Here is a 14,649-nt window from a genome sequence, read left to right as displayed (position 1 = left end):
GAAGCTGGGCAGGCACCTAAACACTGTGGATAATGATCCAAACCCGTCCCCATCCAAGGACTCGAACTCAATTTGTTTTAAATCAACTCCACTAATTGAAGAAGGTTGTTGGGCATAATCTAGCCAGGTCACAATTCCTCCCACAAAAATCTAATCTAGTTTAGGTGGCTGGAAGCTGGGCAGTTCCTTGACAACTGAGAGCAATTATGTTAACCTCCTGGGGCTGGGATGGTACATGGACACTCACCTCTGGTGATGCAGTTTCCTGAATTGAGACAGGGTCACTGGGGGAGCCCCAGAAAGGCCAGAAACCTGTGTAGCCAGAGGAGTGTGGCTCTGGGCCATCAAGTTCCCCGTATTGAGAGAGCCTCACAGGGTTGGTCCCGGTAGGCCCAAGACCTGTGGAGTCAGTAGAGTGTGGTTGGAACCTGGGGAGTTCCTTGACCACTGAGAGAGATGCTCTTAACTATCCAGGCCTGAGTGTGGTGCACAGACACACCCACCTTTCTTTTTAAAGAAATCTCTGGTTTTTATTTCTCTCATTTCATTTTTTAGCTTCTGAAAAATGAAAATGTTTGCTTTGTGTACTTTTAAAAGTTGAGTGCAGAATTTTTGTTTTGTTCACCTTTCTTGACAATAATATCATCTGTCCATTATTTCAATCTAATACTGTGTAAGAGCTACCAAGTTCTTTAAGGAGATGCACACTGAAGGCAAGACATATTACAACAAACCTTAAATATATGGCTTTCTTTCTTTCTTTCTTTCTTTCTTTTCTTTCTTTCTTTCTCTTTCTTTCTTTTTCAAACAACTGCTTTAATTCCATGTTAGTTTGATTGATATGTACTGGTTCTCATCTGATTTAAGGCGTTTTCTGTGAAGCTGTATAAAGTTTTAATCAGAGCTTTCAGTTACCTCTCTATCATCGTCTTCCTGTTTAAACTCTGGCAAAAGTGTGAAGGTCCTTTCTGAGTAGATTTCTATGAAATTATCTTCAAAGTCACTGCAACTCCTTTCCCTGGATGAGATATTGCTGAATCATTGTTCAAATCAAGCTCTTGTGTGATGGGCTGGGGATTTAACTCAGCAGCATAAGTGCCTGCCTTGCAAGCCCATAGTTGTGAGTGTGATCCCTGGTACAAAAAATTAAAAATGTCTTGTGTTTGCATAAACTTGAACAAATCTCATCATTTCATTAACCTTTCACAATTCTTGAAGATCAAATGAACATCAGCCACAAAATCATCTGGAATTTGGTAATATTGAGAATGTTTTTTCTGAAGCTTCTTTTGAATAGTGGATGAATCCAATGCTATTTTTATAATTTTAAAGTAGTTTGGTATCAAAGCAGGTACCAGCTCCTAGAATTTCATACTTAATTCATGGCAATAGAGATAAAACAGAAGACTTTCCCATTTCCTTTGTTCCACTGGGCTTAATCCTTGTGCAGCTTTCCCCTTCTGGATGTGTTGCAAACTATCACATTCATATTCAACTTCTGGATTCCAAGTATCCCTGCAAAATATGAATATCCAGTCCCCACTTGGAAAGCTAAGAAGTATTGGAATATGGAAATTTAGAAGACCTTTGGATATTTTTCACAGCACAAGAGATCCCCTCCATTTTGGCAGACAGCACACAAGTCTTCATTTGAACAGCATCTTTGATGTTGCCATTTCTGCCAGTCTTTGCTTCCATGTGAATATGGCTTCGAATTGGAGACGTTTCATTAACTAGATTGCTGAGCCCTGACTACTTGCAGCTTTCATTCAAATCTGCAGGTTCAGATTTCACATGATTTTCCAAGCTTGCTAACACACCTAACTCACTAGCTAAATGCAGGTTGGTTGACACAGGTGGTGCCAACTTATACTCAGGACTGCTCCACGTGGAGTCACTCCTCCTCCCATACTCAGTCTTTTCCTGTTCACAGCTCCTGAAAAACTACAGACCTCTTCCTCAGTCCCAGGTTCTTGCTTGACATTCACTTGATCAGATTTCAAACTAAAACCAATCTTCTCACCAGTTCTTCCTGATGACCCACAGCTGCAACTACTGCCAGTACTAGAAGTACGAGGAGATCTCACAGGTGTGTGAGAATTGGATAAACCTGATGATCCTGGAGATAAGGTACAGAGTCCTGGGGAAAAAAGGATTCATGGTGCTTGTAGACTTTGGGAGTAGGTGACTGTCTGAGATGTATCTACCTGGTAGCTTATTTAACTGCTTTTGTCAGCATCTTCCAGGTATATGGGTGGAATATCAGGCAAGGATAGAAGATATTTTAGATAGTAACTGAGGGGATGAGTTCTATTGCTGTAACAGATGGGCTGGTGGGGCTTTGGCTTGCATTTGCCATAGTTGCTATAGTAGGGTTTCTTGGGTTGTTTGTGATATTGTGTACTGATATGATAAGAAAAGTTCCATCATGCCCTGGGTTTGAGTGTTGTCTCAGGAGATGTGGTTGCATCATGGGATACTGAGGAACGCTGTGCCTGGGCATCCTTGGGATTCTGGCAGCAATCTGAGCCAGTCTCATTTGATTTGCTTGAAAAGCTCCACAGCTCATGTTACCTTTTTGCATTGTTTGCATACTGATCAATCTTGGAGCCTGTTGCTGTAACATCTGAGGGGCTGCTTGTCTAGGGTGCTTCTGTGTTGTTGTTGTTGGTAGTGGTGTGTGAGCTGGTGGTTGCTGATTCCTCATCCATTGCAGCTGCTGAGTTTTCTCTGTGCATAAACTTGCTGTTGCATATACTGAAGTTGAAGCTGTGCTAAATTAATCTGTCCAGGGCTTTTACTAATGTGCTTTGTCCCTGAAGTAACTTGTCCCACTACAACATTAGGAGTATAACCAGCAACTACAAACACACTCAGCAACCTTATCTTTGATAAAAGGGCCAAACTCATTCACTGGAAGAAAGATAGTTCCTTTAATAAATTGTGCTGGAAAAATCTGGATCTTAATATGCCAAAAAGTAAAACTACACGCAAGCCTATCCCATGTACTAAATGAAAGCCAAAATGTATTAACAATCTAATTATTAAAACAGAGACACTAAATCTGCTGAAAGACAAAATAGACAGAAATCTTGAAGACAGAGGAATAGGTACAGAATTCATGAAGAAGAATCAACTGCTCATGATATATATCACAGAAAAAATAACTGTGATCACATCTTAATGTAGAATTTTTGCACGTTGAAAGAAGTTTACAGCATAGTCAAAAGAAAATCCACATATTTGAAAAAAACATAGTGAACTGTCCCACAGACCAAGTACTTCTGTATAGAAGATATAAAGAATTTTTAAAAACCTAGGTACCTGAAATACCAAGATCCATCTAAAAAATTGGCATCTGACATGAATACACAGGTCTCAGATAAAGAAATACAAATCGTAAATAAATACATGAAAAAAGGTTCAGCATCATTGGTCATTAAAGAAATGCAAATTAATACCACACTGAGATTCTATCTCACTCCAGAAAGAATGGCTGGAATAAAGAAAACCATTAGCAACTAATTCTGCAAAGGCTGCAGGGCAAAAAGGAAGACTTCTGCACCCTTGGTGAGAGTGCAGATTGGTGCATCCACTGTGGAGGTCAGTCTGGATATTTCTTAAAATGCTGGGAATGGAAGTTCCATTTGACCCAGCTATTCCACTTCTCGGCATATTCCCAAGAGACCTAAAAATATCCTACCACTGTGATATATGTGCACCCATGTTTATAGCAGTATAATTTTTAATAGTCAGATCCTGGAAACAACCTAAATTCCCTTCAACTGAGGAATGGCTAAAAATGATGTGCTATTCCTATGCAGTGGATTACTGCTCAGATGTAAAGAATGATCATATTGAGATATTTATAATAAGTGGATGCAACTTGAGACCATACTCATTTGTGAAATAAATCAAACTCACATGCATAAATACCATATAGTCTCCCTAGTGTAAGAAATGCTAAGAGTGCATAAGCTACAAAAAACTCACTAAATGTAGTGAAAGAATAAGAATATGCTTAAATGGGAAAAATAATATCTCAGGGAAGTGCAGAAAAAGAAAGAGAAAGGAAAAATATAGCTAAAATTATATAAACACACTTATGACAAATAAGATAATTGTACTACAAAGTCTATAAGTTAGAACAAAATAATTAACATTCATAAGATTTGAACTCTTGTGCATATTATTGTATGGTGATCTGAGGAACTCTTGAAGATCATTCTGTAAAATAACAACCCTAGCTATGCTCCTACCACCTTGTTTTGAAGGCCTAAATTGTGAGTGTTTTGGCCTCTTTGATATTGTTATTTGTCTTTTCACGTGTGTTTGCTTTTCTAGGAATTTTTTGTTTAATTTTGTCTTTCCCTCTAATACAAAATGATAGGCATAAATGTAGAAATACACATAAGTACAAAACTTCTCCTAAACAGTTTATGAGTATCGCTTATATAAAACATGATGAAATGAACAGCTACTTTCAAGAAAAACAGACACGATGTTATCCAGTGCTAATTATGTATCATCAGGCTGTGAAATGCAGAAATACTATTATTCTTTGTTCAGTGTGATTTTAGTCTGTTTTTCATTATTTAATTTCAACGCACTTGAAGTTAGGGCAAGATATTTTGAAAAGAACAAGAGACATTACGACAGCCATTGTTGATTTCCCTCTTATCTGGTTTTGAAGGCCAAAAATGCCTTGATTTTGTTCTGGTCAGTTTAATAACATTTTGTTTTGTATGAATTCATTGTGTGTGAAAATATGGACAATTATTTAGAAGAAAACAAGAGGCAATATGAAAGACAGTGATGATCTCCTATTGTCTTGCTTTTAAATCTGTATCACTCTGTTTTCTTCTGCTCTGTTCTGTTTGGTTCTTTTTAATTTTACCCTGTTTAAAATAAAAATTTAAAAAAGAATCTGTTTTGACTGAATGCTTTTCCCTGTGTTGTCTGTGGTACACTCTCTGTACTACATGGAGATCAAGGTTATAATTCTTTATTGCTTAATAGTATTTCATTGTATGAAAATACTGCATCTTTCCTTACCATTCTGTAGTTGTTGGGAAAGCTAAATCTACTTTTTCTCTGAGTCTGTCTCAAGGAGTATTGTATAATTTACCCCAAACTTCAGTTTGTCCATTTTCTTTCAAGTCAAATGTGTTTATTTTATACAACATATTGGTTAATTTTGTCTCCTGATTCATTCTGCCTCTATTTCTTTTTATTGATAAGTTCAGGACGTCTACATTACTGATTACAATCCACATATACTAGCTTATCTCTACCACACTATCCTCCTGCCATTGGGCCCCTTCATCTTCCATCCATCCAATTGCCTACTCTGCTCCACAGTCCCTTTCTGCTACTGTTCCTGAAAATGTGATCATCTTCAGTTCTTTCTGGAATATCATTCAAAACTCTCTTGGGCTGGTTTGGTGGTCACGAACTCCTTAAGTTGTTTTTATCATGTATGTATTTAATATTTGCAACAATTCTGAAACTTAATTTTGCAGGGTACATCAATCTGAGTTGGACATTGTTTTCTTTTGGTATATGAAATAATTCATTTCAACTTCTCAACTTGATGGTTTTTACTGAAATTCCGCTTTAACACTGATGGGTTTTCCACTTATAGATGATCATTTCATTTTTTTAAAACAGCCTTTAAAATTAAGTTACTGAGTTTCTGGGATCTTGATTTTATATATCTGTGCATAAATTTGATTATGACTAGCTGGAGTACTATATGCCTCACTTGTTTGCAGGACAAATCCTTTCGCCATTCTTGGTATGGTTTCTGCTGTTACTTCTGCAAATAGTGATTTCATATCTTTTGCATTGTCCCCATTTTTTCACTGACACCTCTTTTACATCATTTTAATTTTATTTAAATGGTAAGAATACATAAGAGTTTAGAGTAATCACGATTCCCCATTACATTGCTCGGAAGCTTTATAATGTCTGCATTCATTACTTGGAATTGTTTTATCCTAGTTTGTTTGATTTTAATATCTTTGATAGCATAAACAGCTATTTTAAAGAAAACAAGATATCAGAATAGCCATTGCTGAATTCGTATCATCTTACTCTGAAGTCTTACTATGCGTTTGTTTTTCTATTTCCTTTGGTTCTATCCTGTTATATCTTATTGGATATAATTATGTGTGATAGTACAAAGAAATTTTCCATGGAAAATGAGATAATATAGTAGCCATTGTACATTCTCTGCTGTTTGGTCATGAAAGCCCTGTAATGGTTTCATTCTCTTGAATGGTTTTATATGGTTTTGTTATGTTTGACACTATTGTATATAAAGCTGTACTCAACTATTTCAAAGAAAGAGACATTATGGTACTTACTGTTAATTATGGGTTATTTTGTGATAAAATGCTTTGTTACTTGCATTGTTTGATCTGATCAGCTTTTTTATGTCCTCTTTTTTTCTTAATCTATTTAAAATGAAAAAAAATTAAAAATGAATAATTTCATGTTACATAGAATAACTCTGTTCACTCACAGCTGATAAAATATTTAGAAATAACTTTTGTAAAATTTTAGTGTTTGATTGGGAATTAATTCCATAAAATTTGATTTCTACAGTTTCAGAATTCTCATCATCACCCTATCCTTTTAATTTTGTGAATTATTAAAATGCAGAAAAGTACAAAAAATAAGACAAGCAGTCCACATATCTCATTGCAGAAATAGTGTCTTCACACATTTACTTGCAGAGAAAAAGATATTTTTATAAAAATTGGTCCCCCTCCCCACCCCAATCCTCTAAACTCATTCTCATCATTCCTCCATTTTTCACAGGCCACCATCAAGAGTTTGGTCTGTATGCTTACAATTTTTTAAATTGTTTTACTAATTTTATGTATGTATGCATATTCATTAGCAATATAAAGTATTTAACTTCATCAATGAAAATACCTCAAATTTAGTGAAATCATTGTACTATACATATCATTCTCCAAGTTTTTTCCATCTCAATGTGTTTTAGATGTTTACAAGAACATACGGTTTTTGTTTGTTGGGGTTTTACACATGGGTATTATTTCATCATAAGATATTTGAATTGTAACCAATTGAGCCACAGAGAAATTTCTGGTATTTCCTAAGCATACATGTAAGTAAAAATAAAATGTAGTTTTGAATTTTGCAAGAAAATTTTTTCTATTTTCTAGCTTGTAACCATCTTGATATATTTGCTTTAAATAATTGTGCCTTCATTTCCCATGATATTTACTTTTCTGTGTAATGCATGGTACTCTTGTTTTCTACTCTTGAAGAACAAATTACCACAAAATATATTTTTAAAAATTATTTTCTCTTTTACTAATATAATATCTTTCATATTGTATTAAATGTTTGAATAAATTAAAATAACTTTTTAAAATCTCTTCTGCTCTGCTGAATTACTATCACAAAGATCTATTATTTACTAATGATCATATGTGTTTTTGTTTCTCCCACTCTAATTTTTTCTCATACTGTTGAAGATCTCCAGATTTATGCTGACTGTAGGAACAAGCTTCTGTTTTTGCTTCCAAATTTTAGGGAAATGAATCAAAAGTCAGTATTACTTCTGATGTTGTTTTCTGTTTATTTGTTTGACTGATTGATTTTGGTTTTTCTGCTTTTTGTTAGGTCACAATTTTTATATGAAAGTCTTTTACTTCAGTATGAAATGTCGGTGCCCTCCAAAGTTTTAGTATTTGTTACACTTCACCTCTCTAAGGATTCTATATTTTAAAATATTTTGATGTAGTGTGAAATATAAATTTCTGGCATGTTGTTTTCCATTTTGATGCTATTCACAGGTCTTCATGAGTGTGAGTTTTCTGTTGATTATTGTGGTGTAGATTCTGGCTGAAAGCTTTCCATATTCACTACATAAGGCTTTTTATCTGTGTGTTTTCTGAAAACCAGTTCTAGGATTGAAAACTGCGAGAAAGCTTTCTCACATTCATTTCAACCATAAGGCATCACAATTGTATGACTTCTCACACACAGTGGGAGAAGAGCTCTGGAAAAGGCTTTCTCACATATATTGCATTCATGAATCCTCATATGTAAAGGAAGTGATGTTCAATGAAAGAAGGCTTTTTCCACATTTATTACATTTGTAGGGTTTCATTCTAGTGTGAATATTTTGATGCTTTATGAGGTACCACTTCTGGCCAAAATCTGCTAAACATTCATTATATTTAAAGGGCTTTTCTGCAATATGAATTTTCTCATACTCGGTAAGACGTGATTTGCTGCTAAAAGTTCCCCATGCTGTTTACATATGAAGAGTTTGTTACACATGAAGGAATTCTTTCCAGTGTGGGATAGTTAACTGGTGTCTGATGAGGTTTGACTTCTGGATGGAAGTTTTTCCATAATCTTTGCATTAAAAATGATTCTCTCCAGTGTGAATTTTTTTAAATTATTTTTCATTCTGCGGCTATTGAATTGTTATTTCCTGGTTAGTTGTTATGTTAGGAGATATTTCCTTTTGTAGTCTCTAGCTGAAATCTTGCCTTTAGAATCTGAAACTATCTTCAGTATCTTTCAAACAACTTGGCCAGGTTACAATGGAGTTTGTAATTTTCCAGACATATCTTTCTCTTTCATGCATTATACTTCTTTCCTATATTGTTAATACAACGTTTCCCTCATTTTCCAATGCTCCTCTTTTTATATCTGTATTCATTAGATATGCTCAGCATTTCTTTCATTATGTTTGTCACTTGTTCTTTTACCTTCAGTGTTATTTTTGATCTTTTTACTTTTAGAGCGCCATGAGTTTGTTTTACTTCACCTGCTATCCTTTCAGAAATTTCTTCTTTTTTCTATGCCCCTTGCACACATTCTGTGCTGGAGTTTGGAGGGGGTCCTTTGACTATTTATCTTGACATTTTCCTGAGTTTCTCCATATGAGCGCACTTTGAGTTCCCAGGCACTAAGTGTATTGACTGCCATTTTGCACAGTATGGGAATGGGTCTGGCACATGGGTTGCTCTTATCCTAGGTTTCTGGGGAGGCAATGGTGGGTGATGAAAATTTTCCCAGACATGCATGGCTTCAACAAGGCTCCACCAATGACAATCGTCATATGGGAGGCTGGTTGACTGGTTCTCCCAGCTGGCACTGGCCACCAGTCACTAGTGGAAACTGGTGGGCTTATGGGAACATCTATGTTAGTTTCTCCTGGTGTTTACAGTTCTGTGATAATATTCTTGCTGCATCCCAGAGATGCACTGGGCAGAGAGCCAATCATGCCCTCTGTACGTGAGGGCTGGGACTTGTCTTCTGTCACAGAAATTCACTGTACTTCAACTGTAATATCTTCGCTGCTACTTCAGATTCTTTCTTCAGAAATAGACTAATAAAACACAAGATTGAATATCGTCATGAGCTTATGAAATATTACTGGGCATTGCTTCTCTCACACAAATAACAGAGGTAGTGGGTACTCTCTTATTGGAAAGAAATTCCTTTTATATAGCATATATGAAAAATTAGTCCTAGTATATAAAACAAAAGATACCAGTAGAATCAGCATAGTCTGGTATGTGGAGAATTTCTATTTTTTAACACTGAAATTGCATTTCAGTAGCATTTTATTCAGAGTGTATCATACATTTAATTTAATTTTATTATTTTAAGATTGAGAAATTATTTGACATATAACTTAAACTGAATAAGAGTGAAAATAACGTGTATACAATAATTCAAAATATCTTTACAAGTACTCACTGTAATATTTTTCTTTAAAACTGATTTCAGTTTCAGGATTGCAAACCAGGGGATCTTATCTCTGAGTGAAATGTTCAGTGCATTTTTATTTTTTGTTTTGAAACAAAGTTCTTCTAGGTTTCCCAGGCTGGGCTTCATTGTGCAGTCTTCCTGTCTCAGCCTCCTGAGTAGTTGCCATTCCAGGCTTATACCATTGTGCTTTACAGTTTTTAATCTTTTTTGTGGTACTGCAAATTGAACATATAGCCATCATCCAGATCCTTATGTTTATTAGCTACCCCTGAGCAGTGTTTATGATTTTGGGCCAGCATCCTTTTAAGTTGCTAATTTGACCATGTAGATTCAGACTTGCAGTCCTCTTTCCACAACCTTGCAGAGTTCTGGGATTATAGGCATTCACAACTGTATTCACCAAGAACACCTCTTTTATTGAAAGAATGTCTCCAAGTTAACTAGTATTTTAATCATTCAGTCAAATGTTCTAAGTAGCATACTATCAGTGAGTCACAACTTTATCTTGTGAGATCTTTATTTAACCTACACTTTCTAATTACAGGGATTTGTTGAGCTCAGACTGGTGTCACAGGTCCCTGTGCTAAATATCTCACACTATACATCACAATGAATAAAAATCAGTCATATTTCATAAATCTTAAATCAGTTTACTCAAGCCAGGCCTATTTCAACTTCTTTGTTGAATGATATCTGTATAGATTCAGGTTGACTGTAGCCATCTAGTGTTGCAGCAGCCATATTTGGCCCAGAGTAACACTAGTTAGATTTTTTTCTTCTTAGTGTTCCTGATGTTTATAAATAGAAAATTATAATATAGTTGTAAACAGAAAAACAATACATAAACATTTATAAACAGAAAAAAAATGTCCATTATCACAGGTTGATGGGTCCCTCACCCTCCCAAGTGAGTGCCTACAGAAGGCTTAAATGAAATAACAAGTGGTAGGACTGTAGGTCTACATGAGGATCAAAACTGTCTAGCAGAATGCACACCAACAGATCTGAGACAAAGAATTTCTCTGATCCTTATTTACTTGGTTTTCAAACAAAGGAACATGATACTGAGGAAAAAACAGGAACTAGGCAGGACCTCTGGAGTCACTTCAAAGACTTCCCCAAGTATTAAGTTATGCCAATAGGAGAGCTATCTTATCTCTAGGTTGAAATTTATTGAAGCACTGTGGGTCCTAGAGTGAAGGTCTCTACCTATGTAATTGGAGCTGGAGCCGTGCATTTTCACCAATGACCTGGTCTTGTCCTTTGAGGAACCACAGGGTCCCAGGCCATTGCAGGGCTCACCCAAGACCAGTGATTCATAAAGATTTACTTTGAATCCAGTGCCCATCTCCAGACAAGAGGCCTAAGTCTGGGACAGACTCACAAATAAAGATAAATGGCCAATTGATTAAATTGAGATCCTGCTCAGAGCTTTGCAGTCACACATATGCCATGAATTTGATTGGCCCTTTGGTACTATGTTCAGATAACCTGGCCATCTTTGGATTGAAAGAATTCATGGGTGTTCAGCTCATGCCTACATCATCCTAAGAACCCAAATTTTAGGATTCTTGTTGGTCTTCATGCTGCCCAAGACTGAGCATCTCTAATTTTCCCAATACATTGTACTCCACACAGCCCTAGGTCTGTCTGCTTCTCCTGTGTCTTGACATCTTGGTAACTGTTCTCTTGAACCAAAGAGGAGTTGTCCCATAAAAGTATCCATAAATTTGTTTTCATTGTGGCTAAGTAATAGACACTTTAATTTATATGTGTACTGAGATTCTTCATTTACATTTACTATCTTCACTGTATTCTAGAGATATTTTTGGTTTTGTAAAGGAAATTGCAGAGCACTGCGATGTCAGACTATGGTTTCCTAACAGATACCTTACCATACATGATACAAAACTTGGGATTGTATGAGAAGACACAACCTACATTTGCTGAGCTTTCACTTACATGTAGTGAAATCAACAAAATACACTGAACATATGAAGACTGTTAAGGTATTTTAAAAGTTAGAAATAAATGTGAATATTTTTACCTCTCTGGCCTTCATTGGAAATAATTAGAAAAGGATCAGTGCCTTAGTTTCTGAGTTACCCACTGAAAATGAAAAGATGTATTTAAGGTACATTTTAAATCATATATTCTCCCTTGAAATATTTTCTTAATTTATACTTCTGGCTTTGCACAGAAGTGGAATGGGCTTGCATCCAAAATTTGGCTTATCTATTGAATGTAATGGGGTTATGTACACTCCAGTAGTATGGAAATGGGTGGTTCATATTGAGGTGCTTCTGCAGTGAGCCTGGAGATCTTCTCCAACAGTTTCAAAAACAGTGTGAAGGGTAAGGAAGTGTTACCAGGTTCCATGATAAGGTTGGTTTTAGGTGCAGCTCTTTACTGTGCTTCAAACTCACTACTACTGCTGAAGGAGTCAGTATACAGTGTTTCTTCCCAGGTTTCCAACATGTAGATCAGAAGAGAAAGAGGGATGAATGAAGCTCAAAAGCTGTTATTTGACAAGTCTTATACTGAAAAGTAAAACCAGAGAATTCCGGGAGGCATGCTTCTTACTGATTCTACTTGATGAAGAGACACTTTTCTCATACTAATAACTGTACACATTCTGTTTTGCTGTGTACAAGTTAGCCTTTGATGAAATAGGATTGTAGAAGTATAATATTATTCTGATGTCCAGATAACTTGGCATAATATTACAGTACAGCATGTGCCCAGCTTACAAACTTTCAAATTCAAACTTTGAAACAAGCAAGTGGACCTTGTTGCAGTTCTGCTGCTGTGTGCTTACTGCATAGTGCACTAGTGTACCGCTGTATATACTGTCACAGGCTTACTATATTTTGTGTGTAAGACTTTTTTTGGACTCATGAACAATTCTGATTACTTTTCATACTTATCATCTTGTTTCTCCCATTTCCACTTACTTTGTAAGAATTTGTTTCCCATTTTCTTTTGCTGCATTTTCAACTTTATCCATTATAAAGACTAAATGAGTTTGAGTGTTACAATATTTGACTGTGTATTTAAACTTCAAGTCATTTTTTAGCACAAAGTCTCATTTTATGTAGTCAATGATGTGGTAGATGCCAGTTACAAAATTAATTATAGGTAGGTTTACTTTGTAAGATCCAATATGCCCTGAATTCTACTGTTGGATTTCTTAATGTCTTCAACAAGCTGAGGGACTATTTTTGCATGGAGATGTCACTGGTGCCAAACTTGATGGCCCTGGAGGTGAGATGGTCAAGTGGACCTGCACACTGTGGGAAACAGAGCAGACCCTAGTTCGGAGGCCTGGGGCAGGCACACTTTACAATAAGTGCAGGATTCCACATTACCAAACATTAGAGTTTATCAAAAGTGGAAGACTCCCATGTTTAGGCCAAAATTTCCCAGATTTTTATGTTGAAAGTCTCATTAGAAATAGCTTCTGTGGATCAAATAAAGGCTATAGAATAATAACATTATTTTTCTTGTATACACATAATGAGATGTGGGAATTCTTCTATACAAACAGTTGCCATATAAAGTGAGATGGGCATTATGGAAATCTGTATAGAAATTTCACAAATCAAGAGCAGAACTTCCATGTTACCTGGCATATGATATTCCGGGTATATATGTAAACAGACTTCATGTTGCCCACCTCACTGAACCATTTCTCTTAATATTCAATACTATATAGCAGAACCTGTATCTATCAGTGGAAGAGTGCAAATTATATATATATATATATATATATATATATATATATATAATATATGAACAATATTTAGTCTTACAAAAGTATCTTTCCAAGAGTGACAATATGAATGAATCTTGCATTCAGAATCCCAAGTGACATAGGCAAAAACAAAAAAGACATTGTTTAATCTATCTTATATGTGTTATCCTCAAGCATTCAAAATATAAAAGTATAGAAAATTACCATATTTTTCAATGCCTTTGAAATGATAGGAAAAGGTACTGATGACAGTTGATAAATGATGTTTTGGAGGACAGATAGGTGTAAATGTCTAATATGCAGCATGATTACTACAGTGAAAAATAATGTAATTTATACAGGAAATTGGTGACTAACTTTCTGGACCTGTCATGAAATTGTCAGCTATGTGAGGTAATGGATATGGGTGATTGGTTGAATAATCTTCAAAATTTTTTACAACCACATATACACGCAATTTAAAAATAGATTGAAACCAGCCGTTTTCTCCTGATTCTTTGAGAAGAAATTTTTGTTCTAGTGATTTTATAGGCAATGTTTCATATCTGTGTCTTGTACTCTGAAAATTACTGTGAAAACAGCAGTGCTTAATGTATAGATTAGTTTTACTTCCCTAGTATCCTGTTTTAAAACTCTATTTCATTACTTTTTTCTATTTAAAATAAAACAAATAACTGGAGAAACCTCTGAAAATAAATAAATCAACAAATGCATGGGAAATATCTATCATTCATTATAAAATATATGATTCAATATGATTTATGATAAAGTTTTTCACTTACACAATTTTTTCTGTTGAATATATTATTAAGCTAGTTTTTCATGACTTTCAATATATGTTTTCCTTTAGTCACAGTATTAGCAGCTCTGTTTCTCCTTTACTGAAAGTCCTAGAAATAAACAACACTGTTCATGAGTGTAAAACAAGTTAATAATTAAATAAGTCAGTAGCTTTCAGTTTGTTCATTATTTATGCTTTGATTTGCAATGATTTCTATTTGTACATTTATTATTTTTTGTTTGCTGTGGTATTATTTTGTTCTTTTCCTGTTTCTTCTGCAAAGACTATGAAAATTTGCTTAAAATTCTTCCTTTTTTCCAATACAATGCATTCGTGTTAAAATGCT

At 35.2% G+C, this 14,649-nt stretch overlaps 1 pseudogene; it reads right to left on the bottom strand.

The window, feature by feature from the left end:
* Positions 1 to 816: 816 nt before the first annotated feature.
* LOC134474736 (E3 ubiquitin-protein ligase TRIM33-like) lies at positions 817 to 5,792 on the bottom strand (annotated as a pseudogene).
* Positions 5,793 to 14,649: the final 8,857 nt, after the last annotated feature.

The sequence above is a fragment of the Cavia porcellus genome, unplaced genomic scaffold, assembly GCF_034190915.1.
Source record: "Cavia porcellus strain 051 isolate PalLab524CR breed Dunkin Hartley unplaced genomic scaffold, mCavPor4.1 scaffold_37, whole genome shotgun sequence".
NCBI lineage: Eukaryota > Metazoa > Chordata > Mammalia > Rodentia > Caviidae > Cavia > Cavia porcellus.
The sequence above is the reverse complement of the archived record's forward strand: the minus strand, read 5'-3'. Positions and strand labels throughout refer to the sequence as shown.